This window comes from Callospermophilus lateralis, unplaced genomic scaffold (assembly GCF_048772815.1).
Source record: "Callospermophilus lateralis isolate mCalLat2 unplaced genomic scaffold, mCalLat2.hap1 Scaffold_82, whole genome shotgun sequence".
In the NCBI taxonomy this organism is placed as follows: domain Eukaryota; kingdom Metazoa; phylum Chordata; class Mammalia; order Rodentia; family Sciuridae; genus Callospermophilus; species Callospermophilus lateralis.
Genome location: NW_027516260.1, coordinates 6,489,482 through 6,516,042, shown reverse-complemented (window position 1 = coordinate 6,516,042; position 26,561 = coordinate 6,489,482). Strand labels below are relative to the sequence as shown.

At 56.2% G+C, this 26,561-nt stretch overlaps 1 pseudogene; it reads right to left on the bottom strand.

Annotated features, from left to right (window-relative positions):
* On the bottom strand, window positions 1–25,453 carry LOC143389194 (HHIP-like protein 1; annotated as a pseudogene).
* Window positions 25,454–26,561: the final 1,108 nt, after the last annotated feature.

Here is a 26,561-nt window from a genome sequence, read left to right as displayed (position 1 = left end):
CTATGAGTACGGGTCTTCGTGGCTGCACACGACGCCCGCGTCCTCTTCGTGCCCGCAGTTGTGCGTGCCCACCCCGGCGTGGGCGCACTCGAGGAGGTGGTGCTCGCTGCCCGCGCAGCGCACGTCGTCCAGCAGGATGGGTAGCGTGCGGCCCTCGCCGAACTCCGCACGCTTTGCTGCGCGCACGGCATGTGCGAAGCCCAGCTGGCGACACACAACCGCGGCGGCCTTGGTATCCCAGGCATCGTCGCACACGGTGCCCCAGCGTCTGCCCACAAACACCTCCACGCGTCCTCGGCCGGAGCTCAGTCCTGCGGGTCGCACCAGGCGCACCGCGCCGTTGGAGCGTGTAGGGTCCGCGGTGCTCGGCCGCCCCCGTCGCCGTCCTCCGCCCCTTCGGCCCCCTGGCCGCCGGGTGGGCCTGGCCGGCCGCGGGGTGGGAGTGCGTGGAGCGGCCGTGGGACGGGTCTTGTGGGGCGCCTTGGTGGGCCGTGGGGTGCTCTCTGGCGTTCGGATGAACTCTGAACAGAAGAAGGGCACGCGGTCAGAGGGTCCCCTAGCCCGACTCATCTCCCACCTGGTTGCCTCCAGGTGGGAAGGTGAACCTCAGGGAAAGATGTCCTCCGTCTGTCCCCCACTCAGAACCTGAAGATAGGGTGCTTCTGAGGGCACTAGGGGTGCTTTCTGAGTCACCCAGGCCCCATAGAGTGCTCGATGCTTCTCCAGCCATTCAGCACCAATCCCGGGAGCTCGCTGTTTTATGACCGTCTGCCGCTGGGTTCCCACATCCGGAGCCCTGCCCTCCTGGGGGGTACCCATGCTGTAACCTCTGGGCCTCGATGCAAGCAGTGCTGGGCTAGGATTCTAGGAGCAAGGGACCCTTGTTGCTTCCAGTCCTGGTTTAGGGTGGGGAAGCTGAAGCCGCAGAGGGGCATGGACTAAAGCAGTAGGTGGCCAGCAGGACAGGAACTGGGCCCACAAGGATCACAGCTGGGGATGGAGGGGTCAGAGCAGGAACAGCCACCCCGTCACAGGGCCTGGACACCATAGGTCTTTGGGGGACTGAGGTTGGTGATTCTCTTTGTCCTGAAGGACATGGGACACACGTTGGGCCCAGGATGGCCATGGGAATAAACTTCACTCTACATCAGATACTGTACTCTGTCTAGCCCTACCCCCTGCAGGGCCAGTGCCAGGCAGTGGGCACTGTCCCCTGTGACAGCCGTCAGAGGAGGGCTGAAACCCCGACTAACACAGTTACTACGGGGAGAATCCTGGGGCCACCAGGGCACATCCCGTTGATCCCTCCCCACCTTGGCCAGTTGCACTGTGAAATCCATGGGGTCGGGGAGTGCTGAGAAAGTGCTTCTTGGAACAAGGACAAGTGCAGGCCAGGCCCAAGCACCATGACATGAGCAAGGTGCCGCCCCCCCAGCACCAGCTCTGCTCCACGCACTCCTCTACTCCATCCAGACTCTCCTCAGGCCCAGCTTCTCTGCCCCCTGCCCCTCAGCTCTCCTTCCTTTTCTCTCCAGTTCAGGAACCGCTACCCCCACCCAGTCCCACACTGCCCTGGGCAGGTCCCCACAGGATCTGGAACACACATCTGTACTAAACGGCTTCTCTGTCCTAGCCAGGACAGGGCCTGGTCTGACTTCCTCCTGGTCTCAGCACCCAGCACAGAGTGGGCGACTGACGCAAGTGACAGAAACGTGACTGAACGTGTGGAGGAAGGCCTGCCACGCTCAAAGCCACCTGCTGCTGGGACCCCTGAGCTCTGCCCTCCTGCAGCCGCCTCTGCCCAGGCGCCCTGCCCTGCCTTCCTGCTCCCCACCTGGCCCCCTGCACTGGCACCCTGCTGGCAGCCCCTGCTAGTCCCTTGGGCTGCACAGTGGCTCTTGCAATTCTGAATTAGTTGCCAGCGGTTTCAAAGTGTAATCTGAGAAGGCAAGGCCACACCTACCTCTCTCTGTATCCCTCCACTGCCATGGGCAAAGCACATATCATGCGTGTGTGGCTGGATGGAAAGCGGAAGGTCTGGTAATGGGGGGTCTTTGTTTCTACCCAGCTGGGGCCCGGTGGTAGCCCCTCCAGCAAAATAGCCTTTCTCACAGCCCCAGGCCCCTCAAGCCACGGAGGATTGCTCATCCCACTGTCCCTCCTCACCAAGCAGGCAAAGGGAACCATCTTGGAAAGCCTAGCCGAGCACCCCACCCCCAGCCTTCCCTGCTCACACACAGGTGTCCTCTCTGTGTCCTCCTAGAGGACTCTGAGCATACTTGCCTGGCACAGCTGTTCCTCCCCTCGCTGTGCCCTTCCTGAGGCTGCAGCCCTTCGGACCACCTGCCCATAGCCTAGGGCCTGGTCTTAGGAGTTGTGGCCAGTCCAACAGACCCACTCTAAAGTTCCTTCCACTTTATCTGTGGAAGTATGCCAGGCAAGCTGCTAGGCAGAGGGACCAAGGAGGGGCTTCTAGGTCCCACTAAGGGCCCCCAGCATCTGACTTGAGGGTCTGCAGGGTGCAGGCTGCAGGAGCTTCCCTCCCCCACAGAGAACCATCCATGGGCACTTACTTTCTTTGGGCACAAAGGGGATGAGGCGGCTCCTCACCTTCACCTGGGTGGGATAGATCTGACACTTGCCGGGTGGCGCTCGTCTGCCAATAACACACAGGAGGTCATGAGGTCCCACCCTGGTAACTCGCCTTAAGCGTGTCCACCTGACACCAGCCCTTCTCATGGGTGGTGGCAGGGAGTGCAGGGACCATGCAGGTGTGGACAGGAATAGCAGTAAATGGTGGCCAGTTACTGAGTACCTACTGTGTGCCCTGCAGGACCCTGGCACTCTCTGTGCCCCCAGGATTCTAAGGGCCCAGCCTCAGGACACAGGCACCAAGGTAGCCCACTGGCGCCTGCTCAGTCTCTACCTGCAGAGCACTAGGTAGTGCCAGAGGCTCCCTCTCTCTGAGCCACTTCGGAGTCAGAGGTGGGCCCCACGCCTCATCCTCCACTGGTGGAATGCCAGTCTCTCTTCTCCCCACCCCGCCACTCTGGCACCTGTTATGGTGCCCCATTATTGCCTTCTACCCTGGCCCTCCAACCCCCAGACTTTGAGGATGGTCTCTGCGGCCTCTGGTGTCTGGATTTCTGGTGATGCCCAGCCTGGCCAAGGAACCTGGGAAAGGTCAAGGCTAAGGGGTAAAGCAGGGAGGAGGAGGGAAGCAAGCCTGAGTGGGAGCCCAGGGCCTGGGGCTGGAGAGAACAGCAAGAGAGCCGTGTGCCACGGTTGCCAGGGTATGAATGGGTCTCCTTTTACATCCTTCAGGGGCACAAGGAAGGAACGGAATTCCATTTTAATTAGTTTTTGGCTGTTGATCTGTGATTCTTTGAATGGTACCGGCCCTGTATTCTTTGAAGGGTACCGACCCCATTCCCAGAGTGCCCCACGTGGGCCCAGGACTTCAATAGGGTCTCGTCAGCACGGGGTGGGAAGCAGCCACGTGAGGGGCCTCCAGACAGGCTTGGCAGAAGAAGGGACACAGGCTTCTCCCCCAGAGCTGAGGAAATGCAACTGGCACACACGCTCTCTTCGCCTCTCTTCTGGAAGCTGGAGGAGCCGCAGGGCTTCCCTCCAGGTCATGTCCACACACTTCAGTCAGGCCCAGCTGGGCTTTTGTTCTTTGAGGAAATTATATTTTAAAATCTGTTACGCAAAAGGATGGGAGTAAGCCCAAAAATGCCACCGTTGTTATGTCTGGGCATGGTAAGGTGACGCAACCCCACCCCCTCCACTACTGGTTCTTCATTTTCCAAATGTTCAGTGTCGGACCCCTCTGGAGTCCGAGTGGCTGCAATGAAATACATTTAGCCAGCCCGGCGCGGACGGAAGTGCACACCTGTAATCTTAGAAACTAGGGAGGCTGGGGCAGGAGGATTCTGAGTTCAAGCCTGTCCTGGGTAACTTAGCAAAAATTAAAAAAAGCCTGGGAATATAGCCAAGTGGTAGAGACCCTGGGGTTCAATCCCCAGAACCAAACAACAACAGCCACAAAACATATATTCCAAGAGAGAAAAATGGAAGGGCAAGGGGTCAGGGAGGAAGGGAGGAGTCTACCATCTGGGCTCCTCCTAACCCTGAAGCCGGAGCTGGGGAAGCTGCTGGGTCTAGGCAGGTTCCCTCTCCCTCCACAGGGACAGTGAGCCAACAGAGAGAGGGTGTTGCAAAAACCGGCGGAGATGATGCCTTTAAGGCAACATGTGGCAGGAATTAGACACCCAATATATGTGATATTTCCTCAGAGAAGCATTCTTCTTAAAAAAAAAAATGGAAATAACCTCAATTCCAAGGAATTGGTAAGACAGTTATGGCTCAGTGACTCAGCAGAAAATGACCAGCCATTAAAAACCATCCTTTTGAGGTTGATGTTGCAACGTGGAAACGCTTACACAGAGTAGGGAACAAACGAGCGAAGAAGAATATAAAGTTTGCATGTGATCCAAGTGCGGGGACATAAATCCTGGCACCACAAGATGGATGTGACCTCAGGGAGATGAGAACACAGGGATCAGAGGAGGATTGCTATGTTTTCCTTGATTTAAAAAAAAAAAAAGTTATGTCATTAAATAATATATTTGTGAGATGATGTCACAGACCAGAGACCAGAAGCTAAGGAGACAAGATGACTAGATGTAATTTGGGATCTTGGACTAGAAAAGGGACACAAGAGAACAACTGGAAAAATCCCTTAAAAAGCCGACAGAGTTTAACTAGTGGTGATGTGCCAAGGTCAGTTCACTAACGGTTACAGGTTCACGTTCAAAGACCACCTAAGAGGTAGTGGGGTGCACTGCACCCAAGGTATGCAGGAAACTCTGCCACCTCCTTGTAGCTCTAAAAGGACTCCAAATTTTAAAAAGTATTGTTTAGGTGCACCAGGTGTTTCGGGACTTTCCCATACCAGTAGGTCTCAGAGTTTGGGGTAATTAAACACATCAGGGTTCCCCCAGGGCCTGCCAAACACCCACAGATTCTTGGAGTGCATCCTTGGGCTTGGTGGGGAAGGGAGTGAGCATGCGTGGTGTCACCCCAGGTATTGGATACAAGTACAGACAGCAGGGAGCAGGGGAGAAGCAGCATGGGTGAGGCACTGGCTTCAGTTCTCAGCACCGCATATAAAAAAGAAACTAAAAGTCGACAACTAAAAATAAAACTTAAAAAAAAATGCCACAGTCTTTGCTCTGTGCCATTCCTGGGGCCTGAGCTGATTTGTTGGGGTGAAAGGACACATCTATTCCAGGAGATGTGGACTGGATCCAGGAGATGTGGATCAGACAGACAGGTGGGGCACAGTCCTACAGCTGGGAGCTCCAAGTCTGGGTGATAAGAACTCAGAAAGATTAGACAGGCCTGGAGGGGCAAGTAGGTTGGGGAGGACGCCTGGAGGCAGTGAGATCCAAGGCCCTGTGGTCAGCACAATGAAGCTTAGAGGTTAGGGCAGGACTCTCAAGCCAGTCACCTGGACCCAGCTGCAGTTCTTGCCCCTCTGGGACTCTGGCACATGACTTTATATCTTTATACTCATTTCTGCCCCATAAAATGGGCAGCTGAAGCCAGGTGTGGTGGCCCACGCCTGTAATCTCAGCAACTTGGGAGGCTGAGGCAGGAGGATTGCAAGTTAGCAGGCCATCAATTTAGTGAGACCCTGTCTCAAAATTAAAATAGAAATTTAAAAAAGCTCAATGGTAGAACATCCCTGGTTTCAATCCCCAGTATCACAGCGGGCGGGGGGAAGCAGTGGAGAATCATATCTAGAACTGAAGCCCATAGAGAGAGAGTTGGAATGGGATGGTCAGGGAGGGTGCTTGGAGAGCCCCAGCAAGTTCTAGCCAGTAGCTCCAGGAGAAAGGCCAGGGTCAGATGGGGACAGGAGGTCAGGGGAGGCATCTCAGAGGCAAGCAGGAGTTTGGAGAATGTGGGAGATGGAGCAACCTAGGGAACAAGGAACGAGGGACATGCTAGACAGAAGGAAAGACACAGGAGAGGTCAGGCAAGGTCGCTACACTCACAGGCCCCAAACCTCATCTCCCACTCCCCACGACCTGAAGAGAGCCGCACTCTGGCGGACAGACCTTTGAATCCCGGATCTGCACCTCCCGGTGGTGGGAACTTGATTCATCAGGTCTCTCTGGGAATCAGTCTTTTCATCTGAAAGATGGGGATATGAATTCTCCCCACGTTGGGAGCTGGGGAAAGTCAGAGGAGTGAGACGGTAGGTGCTCGGTCTGCACCTTGCAGGGACTCACCGGGAAGGGTCGATGACCTTGTAGATGACCCCACGTGCAGCCATGGCACTTGGCACGCCCGTGGACATGAAGTACAGCTCCCCTTTGGAAAGAAGAAGATGGCAGGTGAGTGGACAGCTAGAGTAATGTGGGCCAGCCCCACCCACCTCCACAGCCCTCAGGTTGGAGACTGACCCCAGCCTCAGCAGACCTCGAGGGGAGCACTCCAGGGCAGCCTCTTTCTTGGTCCAGCCCCCAGAACTGGAAACTGAGGCTGGGAGAGGTGTCCAGATGTGGCCTTGGGCCTCTGCAGCACTGTCCCTGAGCGATCAGTCACCCTGCCTGTCCCCACTCCCCGCTCAGATCTCTGCTCCTGCTCCTTCCTGGTGGCTTGTCCCCCCACCCCCAGTCCTGGCCGGATTGAAGCCTAGCACCACACATCTCTGGGCATAGATAAGACCCTGGAACAGCTCCCTACACGATGGCCTCCCAGGTGACCTGCGGGCACATGTGGCTCCCCAAGCCTCAGTTTCCCCATCTTTAAAATGGACAAGTTCACAGGGCTGCTATGGAGAGCAGAGAGCAATAACTCAGTAGCTGTTACTGTTGTCACCTGGAGAGATCTGGGAGCAGGCACCTCCCCGGCAGGGCAGAAAGCACTGGGTCAGAAATCTAGTGTGAGCCCCTGGGGCCACCCGGAAGCCCTCTGTCTAGGAACTCTGTGATGGCCCACCCCTATCTTCCCCTCCAGCTCTCAGGTACAGTGAAAATGTACAGATCTGAATTCTGAGCACCACGGAGCTCACTCTCAGGTGACATTAGTCTTCCTGTTCCCTGACCATCCTACCCTAATCCCTGCAGCCAGGCCCTCTGGGGCCCAGGAAATGGGCTTCATTATTGCCATCTTGCAAATGAGGAAACAGGCTCAGCAAGGTCGAAGTCACACATGTAGTGAACGGTTAAGCCAGACCCAGAGTGCAGCAAAGTCTGCTGTCCCAACTCCACACCAATGTAGGATCCATGGTGACTAGGAAACCTGACGCAAGCCCCCTATGGCCCAATGTGATAATTCAGTCGCACTAAGACCTCTGTCCTTGTAAGAGCATAGCAGAGAGCTCCTCCAGGCCTGGGAGTGGGGTGCATCCCCAAGGAGAGGCTGAGACAGAGAAAATCATGTCACAGGAGACAGGGGCAGTCAGGGAGGGTGCATGGGGGCAGGGTCAGCAAGCAAGGGCAGGCAACCCTGGGGATTCTGCAAAGGGGGAGACCCTTGAGGGGTAATTTGTGTAAGGGGTGGACCCAGCTGTGACAGGAGCAATGGCCCACCAGGGAAGTGGGGATAAGGGGCATAGGTCTACATGGGGAGGATGCCACCTGCAGGAATACAGTTTCCCTGGCAAGATGTCCCTTCAGGAGTCCATAAGGGAAGCCACAGGTTTGTAGTGTCATCTCAGGCCATCCACCTCCCTCTGGCCTCTCTCTGGACCGAGACTCTGGGGGCAGCCCCTGTCCCTCTATCTGTGCAGCCCTCACATTGACACTCCAGCTCCTTGTAGGTCAAGGCTCCCTGCACATCCCTAGCCTGAATGCCCTTCCCCTGTGTCTTCGTCTGGCTGACCAACCTAAGGCCCTGCTCTGCCCACAGTGCCCGCCCTCGTTACTGGGTGTGAAGAGTCAGTCTCATTCCCCGTTAGTAAAGTGACAGGGTTAGACCAGGCAGACTCCAGGGCTGTGAGCAGGTTCTTGGACCACGTGCACACACAGGGACCCTTCTCATGCTGCCAGGCCCTCTGAGAGCCACACTGCCCTCTTGATCTCTGTGGTGTGGACTGTCCCTGGCAGATACTGGGCCAGCAGGCATCCTCCTTTGTAATTTTCAAGTGTCAGGAGAACCAGAAAGGGAGGAGAAGAGCCAGGAGCTCTGCTAATGTCACACTCTAGTAGTGGGAGAGACTGGCTGACACTGGACCTGGAGCTGGCCCTGGGCTCCTGGCTCGCGGGTGCCTCCTCCTGGTTTTCTATCTCAGCGCCACTCAGAGGGCTGAGGAAGGGTCCCAGGGGACTACACCTTCCTCCAGGCCCTGCATCTTTGGGGGAGAGGGAGGTGGGGAGGGAGGCTCCCCTGCTTCTGAAATACGTTAACCCCCTACTGACCAAAAGAAAGGGCTTTCAGGGGCCCAGGGGCCTCTCAGGGGCTGGAGCTGCCCTTTTGGAAATTCAGATGTGATGGGGGAGGTTGGTTCAACAAAGGTTTCCCAGACTCCCTGGGGGCTCTGGCACTGGGCCTTGCAGGGACACACCTCCAAAGCACCCCCCACCAACTGCGTTGCCTAGAAACCCCTACAAAGCATCCACCAGGGCCTGCTGAGGGCCCCTGGCCTTTTGTTGTGGCATAGTCAAGGGGTCCAAGGACAAAGGCAGGAGACTGGAGCAGGATCCAGTCTCCAAGGCCCTTCTTCTTCCCCTCCCCCTCTGTCCCTGCTTTGAAAACACAAGTTCCTCAATGTGGGACCAGCTAACAGGCAGGAGGGCTGCCGTCTGTCCACCCACTGTGAAATTCCAGTGTGGCTTCACTGAATGGTCCAAGTGCATTTGCCATGAAGAACCAAGAGCCCTGCAGTTCTCTGGGGAGACACTCTCCCTCTGCCCTCCAGATCCTGCCTGCAGACCCAACCCCTGTTAGCACTGGCCTCCCCGCAGCCCTGCACTGGATGGGAACCGGGAAGAGGGACCATTTCTCCCTTTTTCCAGATGAGAAAGTGAATATGCCCTAGGAACTGAACGCCTCCCTCCCCAGCACGCAGGTCATTTAAGGCTGAGACCCGACCACTCACAATATAGCCAGGAGCCCTGGGAGGGGGAAACCAGTTCCAGGCCCAGTGAGTCTGGACCAGGGGGAGGTCCACGAAGGCTCACCCGCCTCATCCTCTGCAAAGGAGATGATGTGTGGGTAGTAGTTGTTGATGAGGCCTGGGAATGCGCAGGTCTGGCCACGGCCCATGCAAATCTCACTGTACCGCCACTGGCCTGTCCCTGGGTTTTCTCGGAGGGACATCAGACGCCTAGAGAGGAAGATGAGGTCTGAGGTCATGGCTGGTATGGTGTACGGGGAACACACCATCTATTCATCAACTCCTCCACCCATCCAATCATCTATCCATCCACCCATCTGTCCTCCTGTCTGCTCATCCATGCAACCAGGACCATTGTAATTGGCAGGATCCAGTGCAAAATGCATGACGGGTCTCTTGTTCAAAAATTATTAAAAATTTCAGGAGAGTGATGAGAGAGCAGTAAGCGAAGTGTGGGCCCTTCTGTGCAGGGCCCTGCAGCCGCACAGGTTGTGTGTCTGTGAAGTGGGCTAGGTGTGATCTTCACTGAGCATCTGCCAGAGGAACCCCGGATGAACAAGACCAGCTTGGTTCCTGCCCGTCAGTTCAGTGCAGTCCCTGGCCAGGTGAAGGCACAGTGTCTCTGAGAGCTGACGTCCAACACAGCTGACCCAAGGTGTATGCATCTTTTGGCACTGCCTGTACTTCAGACATCAGGCGGTTGGCCATCTTGGGAACATGCTCATCTTGTGCCGACTCCCTCTTCTGCTTCTCCAGCACCTACGCATACTTCCAGCCCCTGCTCCGACATTGCCTCCTCTGTGAAGCCCTCCCTGACTGCACTGCTCTGGACTCCCAGCACTGGGCACAGGCTCTCTGAGGTTGCAATGTCTCAGACCAAGTGTGGGTGTGTCCCTGGCTTGGATGCAAGATGCTCTTCATCTCAGTTGCCCTGACCCTGGCGTAATGCCTGACCCAGCAAAGGGGCTTGGGAATGTGGGCAAAATTAATTGAATGTCCGAGACCAGGAGACTTGGGAGAGAAAGAACTGGTGGCAAAAATAAAAGCTCCATCTAGGAAGCTTTTTCTAGGTGGAAAGCTGGGTGGCCAAGGAAGGGAGTCCCCAAGAACTGGGAGAATGATCCAGTATCCAGGGGCACAGGGCTGGGTACTTTCTCAGCTCCCGACTGAGCCTAAGTCAACAGCCTTCCAGAGGCAAGAAGTCCCCTGCCAGCCTTGGGCTCTGAATCTCCTCCCCGGGCACCTACTCGGCTGTTCTCCCCAGAATGGGAATTAGGGGCATCGTGTGTCTGTGATTTTGAACTAACTTCCCAGTGCTGTGTATGTCCTAGTAGATTCTGTCCTGGGGACCCCCTGAGATGGTGGGCACTACTATCAACTGCTTTTTGTAAGTGAGAAAACTGAAGCACAAAGAGGTAAAGTAAATGGCTCAAGGTTGACTCCAGTGAGCAGAAGGATCCGGACTAGGCATCTCAGGTGCAATTTTAAGCCTCAGCTTAAAATGTATGTCATCCTGGTCCTCTTAAAATGTATGTCATCCTGGTCCTCTCTGACTCTCAGTTTTCTCCTCTGTACAATGGGACAACAAGGTGGTCGTAAGTATCCAAGCTCCACAGAGGACAGAGTCTGGTTCACAGCAGGCCTAGGAGGTGTACTCTCTCCTCTTCTAAAATGCACCTGGATATGACTCATGCCCTGTCCCCCCGCCACCCACCCACACACCTGTTAAGTCTCAGTGATGGGAATAGAGGAGGGAGGCTCCACGGGCCACAATGGTCAGGCTTGGATAGCAGCCTTAGCTCCCCCCTCCTCAGCAGGGTCACTTTGGATGGGCCACTGCCCTCTGTGGCTTCAGTTTCCCAACCTGTGCAAGGGGCTTGGGACCAATGCTCTCTGCAGGCCTGGCTGGGGTGGGCTGGGTAAGGCTCTAGGCGCTCCCATTCTGTGCAGTGATGGGTCCTGTCTTCCCCAGGAGGAAGGTGGCCCTGGGGATAGAGGGCTTGCTGGTGTTCTGTCCCTGACTATCAGAAGGACTTGTAGCTCAAAGCACAGGAGTTTCAGGAGAGAGGGAAAGACCAGGTCCCGGCCCTTAAGCCCATGGTCTGCCAAGCCATGACCTGGGCCTTCTGGCTGGCTCCAGTCCCTGTCAGGAGAGCAGGAGCAGATTTCCTAAGGGGTGACTCTCAACTTCCCCCTGAGGAAGAGACCCGTTGGCCCACACCCAGAGGAGGCTCCTGTCAGTGTGCGTGTGCACCTGTGTACACACTCACACACACCACACACACACTTCATCACAGTCCAGGGGGCAGAGGCCCTAACCACAGGTACTCAGGGCTGTGGGCCACCTACCCGCTCATGAAATCCCCGAAAATGTAGAGGCCATTCAGGTTGGGGTACTCGCAGCCCCGGTACACATAGCCCCCTGTGACCGACTTGCCCATCTTGTGCGGGTAGGCAAAGATCGGTAGCACATCATCTGCAGAAGGGGAAAGAGCCCGGGGTGAACATGTGGCAGCCTGTTCAACTGCCAGGTCTGTCCCCAGCCGGAGACCTGTGAAAAGGGGACTGGGGACAAAGGTCAGCAAGAGATAGGGGTCACGAGGTCAGCCAGAAGGCCCCTGATGGCAGGTGGGAAGGAGGGAGGTGCTCATGGGGACTGCCTGGGGGCGGGGAGATTTGCAGGGGCCCAGGGTCAGGGGGAAAGCAAGAGCAAAGGAGCGCCCGAGGGAGGGCACGGGAGGTTCCAGTGGGGACAGGAGGTCTCCTTACACAATTCGCAGAGGATGGGGTGCGGGGACCGGTCCAAAATGAAGAGGTGCCTGGGAAGGGTCCTGGGTGCAGCCCTGCGGGAGCCCCAGTCTTGGGCAGCCGAGGGGAGGGTTGGGCGGATCGGGTTCGGGGTCCTGGGTGCGGGCTCACCCAGGGAGGCGTTGGCGCACAGCTTAGCACTCGAAGCCCTCACTGGCGCGCCAGCCATAGTTGCGGCCGCTCCACCAGGTCCACCTCCTCGAACTTGTTCTGGCCCACGTCACCGCAGAACAGGCGCCCGCGGCCCGCGCCCGTCCCCGGGTCGCCGCGGTCGAAGGAGCAGCGCCACATGTTGCGCACGCCCAGGGCGTAGACCTCTGGCAGCGCGGCCGGGTCGCCCACAAACGGGTTGTCGGGCGGGATGCGGTAGAGCGGGCCGCGCTCGTTGCGGTTCACGTCGATGCGCAGCACCTTGCCCAGCAGCGCCGACCTACGGACAGGCGGGAGGCGGGGGTGTCAGCGCGCACCATCCCCAGGACAGGGAGCGAAGGGGCCGGGTGCAGGGTGAGCCCCAGCTATGCGGCAGAGACCTTGGTGCGGTGCTCCTCAGCTACTGGCAGCTGGACAACCTGGTGCACCCTTTCAGCTGGGTGTCAAGCCCTGTCCAGAGCATTGGACCTAAAGTCATCTATTGTCCCACTTCATGGCCATAAGGAAACTTTTAGGTTGAGTACTGTTATGATCTAGTTCTACAGACGGCAGCTAAGCTCAAAAAAAGTCAGATAAAGTGCCCCCTGCCACCCGGATAATCAATGGTAGGGCAGAGATCCAGCCCAGATGGCTGGCCCAGAACCCCAAGCCCTTTTCCAGACCCTCTATGGAAGCCCACCTCCGTAGTGACAGAGGGTTCTGCTCTGCCCTTCTGTTTACAGGGTTGTGCTAGCCAGTGAGGATTACACTAGAAAGTGACTCATATTTAGTTTTTTTCCAGGACCCAGCCCAGTGATCCCACCTAATAGGTGACATCAAGTGTTGAGTCAGTGATCAAAGTCATATGTGTCAAGCAGAAAGCGTAGGGAGCGCTGGGAGAAGGTGGGAGCTGCTGGGAGCAGCTCTAACCTCTGTGCAGCTCTGCTGGGGGCGGGGGGTGGGGGAGTAGCTTTAGTTCCACTGATCACATGACAAAAATCACATGGAAAAATCTGTGCTGTGCTTGGAGATGGTGTGGAGGGCAGCAGGCCTCTCACCTGGTTTCTGATCTCCCCTCTCAGTGTTGGTGGACTCCCTCCCTCCAGGCTGCCTTTCAAGGCAGGGCTGGTGTCCTTTGCCCAGTTGACAGAACTGTGTGTACCGTCATTCCCACAAGAATTAGCACCCAAGTGTTCCTCCATCAGTAGAGACACCTCACAGGTGTCTTGCTAATGGTAACAAAACACGCCCCCAGCGATGCCAGGGTCCCCACCACAGGCCTCCCAGCTTCCCCAGCAGCTCCTTCCACGGGCCCTGGGCTGCTCACACCCTGAGCCACAACAGGCATGATATCATGCCTCAGGATGCGAGTGTGCAAAAACCACATAGCAGCAAAAGAATGTTTTTAAGTCCCATCCAATTATCCACAAATCCTTAATTTCTATTTTCTCAACTTCATCTCTGAACACATTGCAAACTGATAAAGCTCGGATGATTCTTACAGTGTCACATGTGAAAGCCTAAGTCACAAATTGTGAGCACTTTAATTACAGTAATCAATATCACCCTTTCTATTTTGACTTCCTGGGCTAAGGGAGGTTTTGTCATTTTGGCTAAGGAAATGGAAGAGGCAGGCCGGAGATTCCTCAATATCCTCGTTTACATGCACAAGGATGTACACTCGCATGTGTGCATGCATAAAGAGGCACAAGGGTAGGCCATTTGCTCAAGCCAGCAGGTGGGTAAATGAGGCCGAGATTATACTTCCGAATTTGGGTCTTTGTGAGTGACCCTGGGGCAGAAAACCCACCTGTCCATAAAGACCCTGCTCTGGCCTGCTTCCCCTCCCTGATCCATCTGGGGAGCACCCCACACCTCCCTCCAGCAGGGCTCTGTTCAGGAGTGGGCTGACCTTCCCAGAGGGTCACTGATGTCACTTACCAGGCACCTGTGAGAAACAGGCTCTGGGCAATTGTAAGCTGAGGAGCCTCCCATGGAGATGATTATCATTCCCCTGTAATTGATGGGAACCAGTGACTGCCTGGGATCCCCAGCTAGCTGCAGGCTGAGCTGGTTCCCAGACCCTTCCCTACTAAGAGAAGCTGCTTGGCTAAGAAAGTCACTTCTGGCTCCAAAAGAGTGCCAGAAGCCCCGGAGTGCCCCCCAAGGTACCAGACAACTAGAAGCCGAACATACTTGTTTTGGGCATTTCCAAACTTTCCGAAGGGGTCTCCAGCCATCCCACCATCTCCGGTAAAGATGTACAGGTACCCATCGTCCCCAAAGAGCAGCTTACCCCCATTGTGGTTGGCAGCTGGTTCTTCAATCTCCAGGATTATTCTAAAGGAAGATAAATCCCCAACAATGAAAACTCAGCCTTCAACACATAAACAAACAAACAAACAGAAAACAAGATCACAACAATGAACCCTCCTCTCTGTTGGATGTCATTTCACAATGGAGAATAGAATGTTGTTGTTGTTGTTTTCTGATACTGGGGATTAAACTCAGGGGTGCTCTGCCACTAAGCCACATCCCAGTCCTTTTATTTTATTTTATTTTTATTTTTATTTTGAGACAGAGTCTTGCCGGCTGTTCCTGAATTTTTGATCTTTCTACCTCAGTCTCCTAAATCACTGTGATTACAGGTGAGTGCCACATGCCCAGCTGAAAAAGACTTTTTATATCCTTTGTAACAAGTGATTTTCACAAGGACCTGGTAAGTAGGTTGAGCTGGGATAATTTACTCCACATGTCAAGGAGGACCTGGAGGCTCGGAGAGGTTGAGCAACTGGCCCAAAGTCTCACAGCCCGTAGGTAGCAGAGCTGGGACTAGAACTCAAATTTGAGTTCTGGCTCAGTGTTTTGTTTTTTTTTTCCTACTGCTCTCTATGCTAGCATCTGCCCTACTATAATTATGTGAAACTGTGCACCTGACCACTGGTTCAACTAGTTTCTGCATTGTCCTAGCTTCCCACAGCAGCTAGTCAGGCCACGCACACTCTACACATATCCAATTTGTTAGCTACCAGAACTTCTAAGACCTTGGCAGGATGCTTGGGCTCCACACCCTGCCTTGGGGACCTCCTGATTGCCAATGCAGGGAACTTCCCACTATGGCCCAGCCAGCCAGCTTCAGGTCAGGGTCTGCCACTGGGGAGCAGAAGGCAGGAGGGAGAAGCCAGGTCTCTGACCTCTGGCTCCACCTCCAAAAACAGCAGGTGCAGAGCCAGCGACAGTGGTGGCTAACACAGACCGAGGGCAGACACACCTGCACAAACACCTTCTTCCCTTTGTTCCTCCCTTCCCAGAGTGGCAGTAGCTTGTTATAGCCACTAATCTCAGGAAACTGATCCTTCCTCTGGTCCTCTTCCAGCCCTCTCAATGCCTGGGTAGCCAATTCTCTGCCAGGTGTGGTGGTGCACACCTGTAATCCCAGATACTCAGGAGGCTGAGGCAGGAGGATCACGAGTTCAAGGCCAGCCCGGCAACTTAGGGAGACCCTGTCTCAAAATAAAAAGGACTGAGGTGAAACTCACTGGTAGAGCTCTCGTCTAACAGGTATGAGGCCCCGAGTTCAATCCCCAGGACTGAAAAAATTATCCTCCAGTTGAGCCGTAATCCCAGTGGCTTGGGAGGCTGAGTCAGGAGGATCACGAGTTCAAAGCCAGCCTCAGCAATGGCAAGGTGCTGAGCAACTCAGTAAGACCCTGTCTCTAAATAAAGTACAAAAAAAGGGCTGGGGATATGACTTAGTGGTTGAGTGCCCCTGAGTTCAATCCCTGGTATCCAAATAATTATCATCATCATCATCATCATCCTCCTCCTCCTCCTCCTCCAATTGAAATAAACTTAAGATATTCTAACTCTCCAGGATTGGCTACTCACTCGCTAAACTCTCATTAATAACAGATAAGAAAAACCAGGATACAGAAAGGTGAAGTCACTTGGACCCTGGATTTGAGTCCTTCAGAGCCAGGGCTGGAAGCCTTTGCACTGTGATACCAATGCACAGCAGGAGATGAGCAATACAGGACCCCAGCACCAGGGCCTCCTGCGGAGCACAGCTCAGACTGCGGGATCCCAGCCCCAGATAAAGAGACTGACAGCTGCGGGCACAGAGGCACACACCTGTAATCTTAGTGATTTTGGAGGCTGAGGCAGGAGGATTGTAAATTCAAAGCCAGCCTCAGCAATGATGATGTGCTAAGCAACTAAAATAAAATACAAAATAGGGCTGGGGATGTGGCTCAGTGGTCAAGGGCCCCTGAGTTCAATCTCCAGTATCCCCTAAAATAAATAAATGAAGAGACTGCCAGTCAGCTTGGGCAAAGACGACTGCTTTTCCCTGGCCTGCCTTCGGCCAGCCGGCCATGCCTATGTCCCCCTCTAAATGAATTCAGGCTTGGACAAATGATGTCTCCAGAAGACCCTTAATGAACCCTCACTCTTAAGTATGTTCCTCTGTATATTCTGTGCTCAATTTAAGTTTTATCAGGAACCATTTTTTTAAGTCACTGTTGAAGGTACTTTCATTCTGCACTTCCATCTTCCCTTTATCAGGTTCATATGATAAATAATCTTTCATGGAGAAGTAGTTGCATAGGTTCGTATAAGATTATGAGCATCATGTTTTCTCTTTTTGCTCCAGCTGCCAGGAAGCTCATAGTTAAAATTAATGCTGGAGCCAGGCATGACGGTTACATTCATAATCTCAGCTGCTCTAGAGACTGAGGCAGGAGGATCATAAGTTTGAGGCCAGCCTCAGTAACTTAGTGAGGCCCTAAGCAATGTAGCAAGACCCTATCTCAAAATAAAAAATAAAAAAAAAAATTAAAGAAAAGGGAGGAGGGCTGGGGATGTGGTTCAGTGGTTAAGTGCCTCTAGGTTTAATCTCTAGTACCAAAAACAAACACAAAAACAAAATCAGTGCTGTATGGCAAGAGCCCCATTAGCTCACCAAGACAGCTGTCTGGTGGTCACTCGTCCTTTCTCTATGTTCAGTGTCAAGATGTTACAGTTTGATCAAATATACAAGGTGATGTTACTTGCCTGTTTGCCCTCTGACCCAGGGCTGACCCTCCCCTTCCCTGTGGCTGCAAACTACACTTCCCACATTCCTTTGCTGGCTGAAATGGTTCAGCCAATGGGCAGTATTTCCCGAGACTGGAGTGGGGAGGACACCCCTCTCTGTTTCAGGTGGGGTCCTGGCAGTAGCTGCACCTCCTTTGTGGGTCTAGTTGATCTGCCCAGGCCCAACATGGTGCCAGCTGTCACTGGGTGGCCCCAGCTCCAGGGCTCCTGGGCTCCCGGAAGCCCCCCTTCCCACTTTGACCAGCTCTAGGGGTGGAGGCAGCTCCTCCACTTGCAGCTCAGAGTGGCCTCCCTTCCTGCGGTTGCCCTTTCATTGTCCTAACCCCTGTGCAACTATTTTCCAATATCAAATTCTACCTGTTGGGTTTCTGATACGGGGGCTATTTCCCCATCATACCCAGGCTGGCAAGTGAGCCCCCTGGGCAGGCCAGCTCAACCCAATTTGACGACAGCTGGAGCATATATAATGCACAGGGAGCCGTCTGTGTAGGCCTTGAGGACCTGGGGGTGGGAATGGGTGGGAGCTGGAGGAAGGAAGTTTCCTGGAGCAGAGGGTGCCCTGGGGGGACACGGAGGCCAGAGCAGGGTTAATGCTGAAATGCTTCCTAGAAGTGTGACCTGAAAGGTTCTTTGAGCCTCCACTTCCTCATCTGAAAAATGGGACCAACAACAGAACCACATGAAAGCAACCATCTCGAGTTGGAGAGTTGGGGGAGAGATGATCTGCCTTGGAGGCCAGATGGAGGGGTCAGGAAATGGTTCCATTGAACGTCTGGTTTCCAGAAGCAGCCCTCCCCAGGCCCCAGGGCATGTACCTCAGTGCCCCACCAGGGGATTTGAACTTGCTGGGGTTTAAATGTGCAGGTCTTTAGTAACCGCCTGGTGAGGCGCTCACACCAGGGCACGTGCGCACGCCCCCACATGGCAGCCCGGCTCCCACCCTTGGTGGCCCCGGGGAAACACCTCTCGGAGCCGTGGTCCACGGCGTTCTCATCATCCTCGGAGACCCTGAACTCGCTGATGCGGATCCACTCGTGGAAGTCGACCCCCACGGAGTAGTAGACGTAGAGCTTGCGGTTGCGCCGGGAGTCAGGGTGGAAGGCGATGCCCAGGAAGCCCCGCTCGTCGCCCTCCCAGGGCGAGGTGAGCACGGCGCGGCTGATGTTCAGGAAGGGCTTCTCCAGGCGCGAGCGGTCGGCCAGGTAGGCCCACACCAGCCCCACCTGCTCGGCCACGAAGAAGCGGTGGGTGCCGTCCCGGGCATGGACCATGGCCACCGGGTTGCGCAGCCCGTTGGCCACCTCCTCCAGGCACGGCTGCAGGCAGCCCTTGGCATCCGCCGCCACTCGGCCCAGGTTCAAGTTGAGGTTCTCGTTGACCAGTAGGCGTGGGAAGCAGTAGTCCGTGTCATCCAGGGACAGGTAGCGGCAGAACTTGGCTCGGTTCCCTTCCAGGGCCCAGAGCTCACGGTCGGGCGAGAGGTGGCGGAAGAGGCCCCGGCACGTCTGCCACATGTCCAGGCAGTAGTCCTCGCAGAGCCCCGGCACTGTCCGCAGGGGCGTGGAGGGGTCCTCGGCATCATAGAGGTGGGCTGCATAGGGCGAGCATTCCTGCAGAGACAGGCAGGGCTCAGGGGTGCTGTGTGGGGACACCAGTCAGCTGTGTGCCCCTGGGCAGAGCCTCAGTCTGCAGACCCACAAAGGGTGGACAAGGCCCTCTATTACCACCTGTAACCTCAACTCCAGCAGCAACCTGGCCTCATTTCCCTTCCCCTGTGCTCTTGTCCCTGTGCCTTGGTGTGCCTGCTAGAACAAATCCTGAAACTGTCCCTTCTGCTACTACCTGCTGCCACACAGAGGCTGCTGGGGGCACCGCTGGGTTGCAGCACTTCCAAGCCGAGTCTTCACATCCTGCACCCGCCCCTAGATCTAGACGATAACCCCCTCCCTTTGTGACCCTGCTCAAGGGCCACCTCCTCAGATCTCTGATCACCCAGTCCACCCCCACCCCATTTCTCCCTGGCCTTTGACCTTGCTTTAAATCAAACAAAAATCAGAGATGCAGGTTTGAGGCCAACCTGAGCAACTCAGACCCTGTCTCAAGATCAAAACCAAAAAGGGCTGGTGATATAGCTCAGTGGTAGAGCCCCCCGGGTTCCATCCCCAGCATCTCAAACAAAAGGAACATGACCTGAGATTATAATAAAAATTAATTGGTTCCTTGTTTATTGCCTGTCTTCTTCTTCAGAACACAGGTTCTGGATGGTTACTATTGTACCCCAGAACTTGATAGCGTCCAGCACATAGTGGGCCCTAGGAAATACCTTACCCACCAGCCCTCTGTTGACCTTGATTCACCAGAGACAGGCCACATGCTCCTACATATCTGTCCACTGAATCTTCCTGAGATCTCAAGAGGGAGTTGCTACTGGGGAAACTGAGGCTGAAGGCCACTTGTCATTCAGCACCACACTTGGGCTAGCAACACAGACCATATTAAATGTGATCTCAGGTGGGCTCTGCTCTCTCCAGCACGGTGGTGACTGGCATGGGCAATAAGCAAGTGTGTTGATGAGGCCAGTGCCCACCCCCCCACACCTGGTCCCTCCCTCCTGCCCAGGCACCTCATTCTCAGCTCCTTGATGAGGCCCTGGAGCTGTCCCCACTGCAGCAGTGGCAGAGCAGCTTTCTATGTGATGAATGAATCCCAAACCCTTGGGCCCCTCGGCAGGCCTTTGGCCTCACAGGTCCTCTTCCCAGCTCTGCCCAGAGCAGAATCCAGAGCCTCATGCCCCCCCCCAGTGCTTCCCCACCAGCGAGACGCGTCAGACCTCATCAGGGCCCACGTGGGCACCACTTGAAATGCAGGGCAGTGAATGCCACGGGACAAGCCTCTGGCCACCTCCCTACATGAACAGTCCCAAAGTGCAGAGTTCAGCTGCTCCGAGGTGGCTCCCAATCACATTTGCCAGCATCCTTGCCTGTCTCTGACACTGCTACGCCATCTCCTGCTTCCTGGGTCCCCTAACCCTACTAAGACAAAGGGCGCAGAACTGTGGCTTGGCTCTGCTCTCTGGGAACCCTGGCCAGCGCAGCAAACCTGAGCAGCCTCTTCCCTGCGCCACACCTCCAGTGCCCACCCTGCCCCCAACCCAAGAGCCACACGGGGCTAGCCTGGCTCTCCCTGATCTGGCTCTGCCACGGCTCCTGCTCCTGCCCACCTTCCTCTTCCCCACAGCCCTGCCACGCGGCAGTCTGCTCTGCACCTCAGGACAGCTGCCCCTGGCCGAGCACCCTTCCCTCCCCGCCTCTCTGGCAGGTCGCACTCTCCACATCCTTAAATAATACAGATGAACTAGCAGGACAATACCAACAGCTGCGGGGGCTGGGGCCGACGGTGGGCCAGCCCTGTGCAGGGTACTCTTTGTGAATCTACTTCCCCCCAAAGCAGCAGCAGGGTGTCCTTGTTCTGCGTGTCCTTAGATAGATGAGGAAGCCAGGACTCCACAGGAAGTCACCAGCCCAGGGTCACGTGCCTCAGAGTGTGCTGCACAGACTGGGTTTGAGCAAGTGTGCTGGACTCCACCAACTGGCTCTACCTACCCACCCTCAAGCCCCAGTGCAGAGCCCCGCCACACACACCATGGCCCCTTCCCCGCCTCTGCGTGCAACGGTGCCCTCAGCAGCCCAGGCTCCTTGGGGACCGCCCTCTGTCCAACCTTGGACCTGATCTGCGTGTTGTAATTATTTATTTCTGAGCCTGACACCTCTCCCCGCGTGAGCTCACCAGTCCAAGGCCCGGCCTGACTCAGCTCTGGGCCCCCAGAGGACTCAGGGGATGCGCCTCCTGCGGTGGAGGAGGCCCTAACAGCCACAGACGTCCTCCCCACCCACAGGGGGGACCAGGCTGGCTTCCAACAGGAGGCCTCTGGGGGCAGCAGGTGACTGGCTGACCTCGCAGCTATGTTTTCAAGCTCCAGTCCAGGAGCCACTCACTCCCATCACATGACCATGGCTTCGGTCAGCTATGGCCTGTCCTTCTGGCCCCTCTACTGCTGTAGGGCTGAGTCCTACCCGACAGGACAGGCAGCGCCCTGCTGTGCACTTGGAGCCTCTGGTCAGCTGCTGTCCCAGGCCCAAGCAGGGATACCACAGCTCACATGTTAACTCTGCCAACAAGAAGCCAGGTGGCCAGGCCTTAGGTCTGTGCACTGCAGTGTCTCTCATGGTCCCTGGTGTCTCCTGTGGGTCAGCCAGCAGCTGCAGGTGGTCCCGGAGGCTCTGTGTATGTGCACACCTCATTCAGTCTTTGCAGGTCAGCGTCACTGTGACTCCTATTTTGCAGATGAGGAACCGAGGCTAAAAGTGAACATGTTCCAAGAAGTGGCCAAACCTGGGCTCACACCAGAACTCACGCCACCCACCCGGTGCTCTGTCCAGATGAGCCAGGAACGTTCCACTCCACAAGTGTCTCCTGGACACACACTGTCCCAGGCATTGTCCTCGGCTCCAGAGACACAGTGGAGGGCAGAACAAACTTCTGGAAGCCAATCTGAGGACATGCCACTCACCAAGGCCCAGGCAGAGGGACCAAGAGGGCCTGGAGACCTTGGCAGTCACCAGCAAACCCTGGGTCCATGGCTGTTCACTCGCAGCCTGGGTACTTTTACTTACACACAGGGCAAACATGGTGCTCAGAGCAGAGCAGTCAAGAACTAGGAAATAACAAGAAGCGCCGGCAACCACTGCTGGCAGAGAGATGATGAGGCACCAGGCCTCACAGTCAGTGGCAGAGAGGGTGGAAATCCATGCCAGCAACCCACCACTCAGTTGCCTGGGCCAGAAAGTGCAGGGCAGACAGCCTGCCACCTCCCCATCCCAAGATTGCCCCCGCGTAGCCACTGACACTCATGACTCATGGTCCTGAGTCCCGAAGGCATCCTATGCCTTCCCACTCTTGAGAAGACAGAGTCTTCGCACATAATGTCCTCTCCGTAGGACGCTCCTCCTCACTCAATTCCACATCTGCCAAACTCCTGTTCATGACGCAAGAACAGACTCAAAGTCCTCTCTTACTTCGGCTCTTTCCCAGGGCTGCTGCCGGCCCTGGGCCACTCCCACAACATCTGTTCAGGGCTCCCACACAGCCCCCACTACCTTGTAACCCTGCAGCTTGCAGGAGATACTCTACACTTCTGCCCTCACCTCTTCACCGCCAGCGGTGGCCTGGATGCTCTGCTTGGCTAGGACTTAATCATCTCTTTGCAAACCTGTCCATCCCACAGATGGTGGCACCCTCTAGGGGGGGCATCCCAGGACGCAGCAGATAGTCAGGCTCAGGAACAGAGGTAGCATTGGGAGAAGGGCTTTGGAGCCAGAGCGCACACTCTCTGTGCACTCAAGTGACCGTGGGCATACTCCTGGGGCCATGTCCTCATCCATGAAAAGGGTAAGGAATTCCAACCTCACGGTTGTCACGAGGAATAAACCAAGATGATACAAGTATGTGTTGGGTAATTTTCCAGTTAGATGAGCTGGTAAGAAGTAACTGAATAATCCCTCCTCCAGGAGGCCTTCCTTCCCAGCAACTGACACCTTTGTGCTATGCCCTCACGGGTTTTGGTAATCTTAGTGAATCTCTTGCACATTCTGGTAAGTAGCTGCTGTCTGTCCTGAACTGAACAAGGGGACTTTGAGGCTGTGCCTGCGACTTGCCAACTGCCTCCAGGCCCAGCACCAGCACAGGACCAAGTCCTTACAGGCCCTGGAACAATCTTCTGAAGGCATGAGCCTGCAGAGAACCTTTGCAGATTTCCATCAGAAATAGGAGAGGATGACCTCAGGCACTTGGAGAGGGCACCTCAATTGCAGGGGAAGTTAGCCCGTGGAAGGCTCATGCCAGCCATGCAGGGGATGCACACGCCATAGCTGGTCTTTCTCCTCCAGAGCACACAGCATCCATGGGAGGTAAGAGCCTCCCTGCCTCCCCAGGACAGATGTGAGGCCTGAATGCAGACTGAAACCTGTGGATAAGGTGCCTGGGCCACCTCTCCTGGTGGGAATCCGGAGGTGCTGAATCTGGACACAGTCTTGGCTGGCAGAGAGCAGTTCTCCTGCCAGCCATCTCCACAAAACCCCGTCAGGGAAACCATGCCCCAACCACAGCCGCCCTCTGTAAGCTCACTCCAGACATGAGGTCACTCCCAGAGACGCCTCGGCTGGAGGTGCTAGCAGACACTCCACCATGGGTTGCTCAAGGCCAGGCAATCCCAGGAGGTTCCCAAGGAAAAGGAGGGGCCTCCTGCCAACAGACACTCCAGGACCGACTTTCCCTTCTTCTTCCTTGGACCTATCTGCCTTGACTGGTCCAGTACATAATAAGCGTTCAATAAACAGGTGTGGAATGAATGTGTGAACTCTGCTGTATGGCCTGGGTGTGGGGAGACCAAGGACCTGATCCCAAGGAGTCCCCAGGCTGGGAAGAGAAATACTTGGCCAGACTCTTCAGCTCTTAAGATGCCCAGCATGGGGGTTCAGCAGAGTCGGGGGCTAGTGGTGGGCCAGGAAGCACTAGAGAAATTTAACTGCATCTATTGTTTGAGCCACTTAATTTGCATGGCGACCCTGGGGGACAGTTGAGAAATCTGTCCCCATGTTATTTATTATTGTTGTTGTTAACAGTAGTAATAGTATTAGTAGAGATTGCACCCTGGAGCATATAACCACTGAGTCACATCTCCAGACCTTTTTAAATATATTATTTAGAGACAGGGTTTTGCTGAGTTGCTTAGATGCTTAGAGCCTCCCTTAGTTGCTGAGGCTGGCCTCAAACTTGTAATCCTCCTGCCTCAGCCTCTATAGTGGCTGTGATTACAGGTTTGTGCCACCGCGCCTGGGCCTTTTTAAAATATATTTTGAGACAGGATCTTTCCAAGTTGCTCAGGCTGGCTTTACTGGAACTTGCCATTCTCTGCCTCAGCCTCCTGAGTCTCTGGGATTACAGGCATGTACCAACATGCCCAGCTTCTGTCCCCATTTTAAAGATAATGTAACTGAAGTGTGCAGTGGTGATCTTCCCAAGGTCACAAAGTCAGAAGGTGGCACAGCCAGGATCAAACCCCATGACATCAGGTTCCATTAAGCCCTTCTGCCCCTTCCCCCTCGCCTGCCCCCTGCTGGCCGAAGGCTGGAGTACTGCGCTGCGCCCGTGGGATCGCTCCACCCCTGAGCGCCTTCACTGTCCAGTTGATGGCCAGGGCCAGCCTTAGGGCTCCTGGTGACACCCTATTTCTGCATTCAGTCAGACAGCTTTTACTCACGGGGGCAATCTCACAGAAGGAAAACAGCTATGACAGTGTGGTGTGGGCAGAAGTCAGCGGGGAGGCGTCCCTCAGGTGAGGGCGCCCTTCCAGCGGGAGCACCCAGGTGGGGCTGGAATACACCCAGGGTCCAGGACTCACACAGGCCAGGTCAGGGAGGAGGCAGGGGCTCTTAGACTGCTCCCGCAGGGCAGGGAGGGGCCCTCATAGGGAACAGTGTCCCCTAGACCTTTCAACCACGTCTGGCACCTTGACCCCCGCCCTCTTCAGAGCCCCTGATCCCCTCGCGCAGCAGCACAGGGAGCGCGGCAAACGCCTCCGCATCCCGGTACCGACCAGGGCGGGGTTCCTGGGGGGGGGGGTACTGCGGGGCAGAAAAGCCCCTAGTCTCGGAGAGAGTAATGACATCACCTGTCCCGACTGCGCTGGCAGAGGCAACTGAGGCCCGGGGAAGGCTCACGATACGAAGCTTATGAAAGGCAAAGCCGAGAGCTGTCCGGGGATGCCTGGCTCCCCGACCGGTGCCAGATGACTCCCTCTAGGATCCTCGAGTTCCAAAGCCAGGGACCCACTTCTGATCCTCCCCCCAGTAATCTCCGCTCAGCGACCCCGAGATCAAGGCCCCCCGTGCACGCGCCCCGGTACCGCGTGCCCGCCCAGCCGCCTGCGCCCCGGCCGCCGCGCCCACTCACCTGGCACAGCAGGTCCAGCGCGTAGCCGGCGCAAGCGGCCCACACCGGGGCGTCCACGCGGGCCGCCAGGGCGCCGAAGCGGTGGGCCAGCGCTGCATCCTGCTCTGGAGCGCAGCAGCCGAAGGCCGAGTACTGCGCGCAGAAGCGCAGCGGCTGCGGCGGCCGGAAGGGCGGCCGGAAGTCCAAGCACTGCGGGTGCGCGGCGGCCGGGAGCGCCCGCAACACTAGCAGCACCCGCAGCGCCAGCGGCGCCCTGGCCCCGGCACGCCGGCCCGCCATACCGCCCGGCGCGGCCCGGCCCGGCCCGACCCGCGGAAGAAGAGGCGGAGGACGGCACCCCGGCCCGGCGCAGCCCCCGAGCGCCGCCTCCCGCTTCTCCTGCACCCTCCCGGGCGCTCGCGGCAAAGATCCGCCCCGCAGACCTCGAGTTTGGGGACCTCCTCTACCAGGAGGTCACCTCTGGCCAGGGACACCCTGGCGCACCGGGCGGACCGTGGCACAACCTCTCTTCCCGCTCTGCTCGCAGCCCCTTCCTCCAGGCCCGGGAGCCTTTCTGAATTCAAAGGCAGTGTCCCGGCCCGGGGACCGCGTGTGTTTCACGTTTTCTCCTAAGGGCTCGGCTTCTTCCCCCAGGTGCAGGTTAGCCGGAGGGTCGAAGGGCTCCCGGGCCCAAGCCCAGACTCCTAGATTCCAGTCCCACCGCCTACTGGGCCAAAGGAGGGACGATGCCAAGGAGCCAGTGATCAGAAACTTTCATGGAGCTGAAGTGAGGGCGTGGTGTAGGAGACAGGCGGTGTCAACCCAGAGTCACAAAACGTGAAACCTGAGGATGGGGGCCGGGAGGTTGTGACAGCCTCCAGGTCCCACCCTTGGCCCTGGCCCAAGATTCTTCCCATTCTCCCCTCCTGGGCCAGCAGTTTCCACAGAGCCCAGGGCCTACTGAGCCTCCTTCTTCAGCTCCAGATGGGGTGCCCGAGGGGTGCACCTCCTGGGATGGGTACCTAGCTGCCCCTAATACACACATACTCTGCCTCAACCAACTCAGAATCTCACAATGCCAAAGACACCTAGCACATCCCCAAGTGGACCTCAGCACCTGCCCTCCCTTGAATGCCGTCCCCAAAGGGCTCCATCTGGCAAACTCCTGCTTAGTCTTCATGGCCCCAAGTCACACACCCACCCTCTGCAGGTTTGAAGGGCCAGCGCTGCTGGCGGGGCTGAGGGTAGATTAGATTTAGCAGGCCTGTGGGCTCTCAGGCCTGTGGCTCAGGCCTGAACAGGGGCAGGGGTGAGTCAAGGGTCTCTACACAAGACCAAACACCTCCAAGTATTTAGAACAGCAAATTTAACAGAGAATCCATGACAAAGAGGCCCCAAAGCCATACAG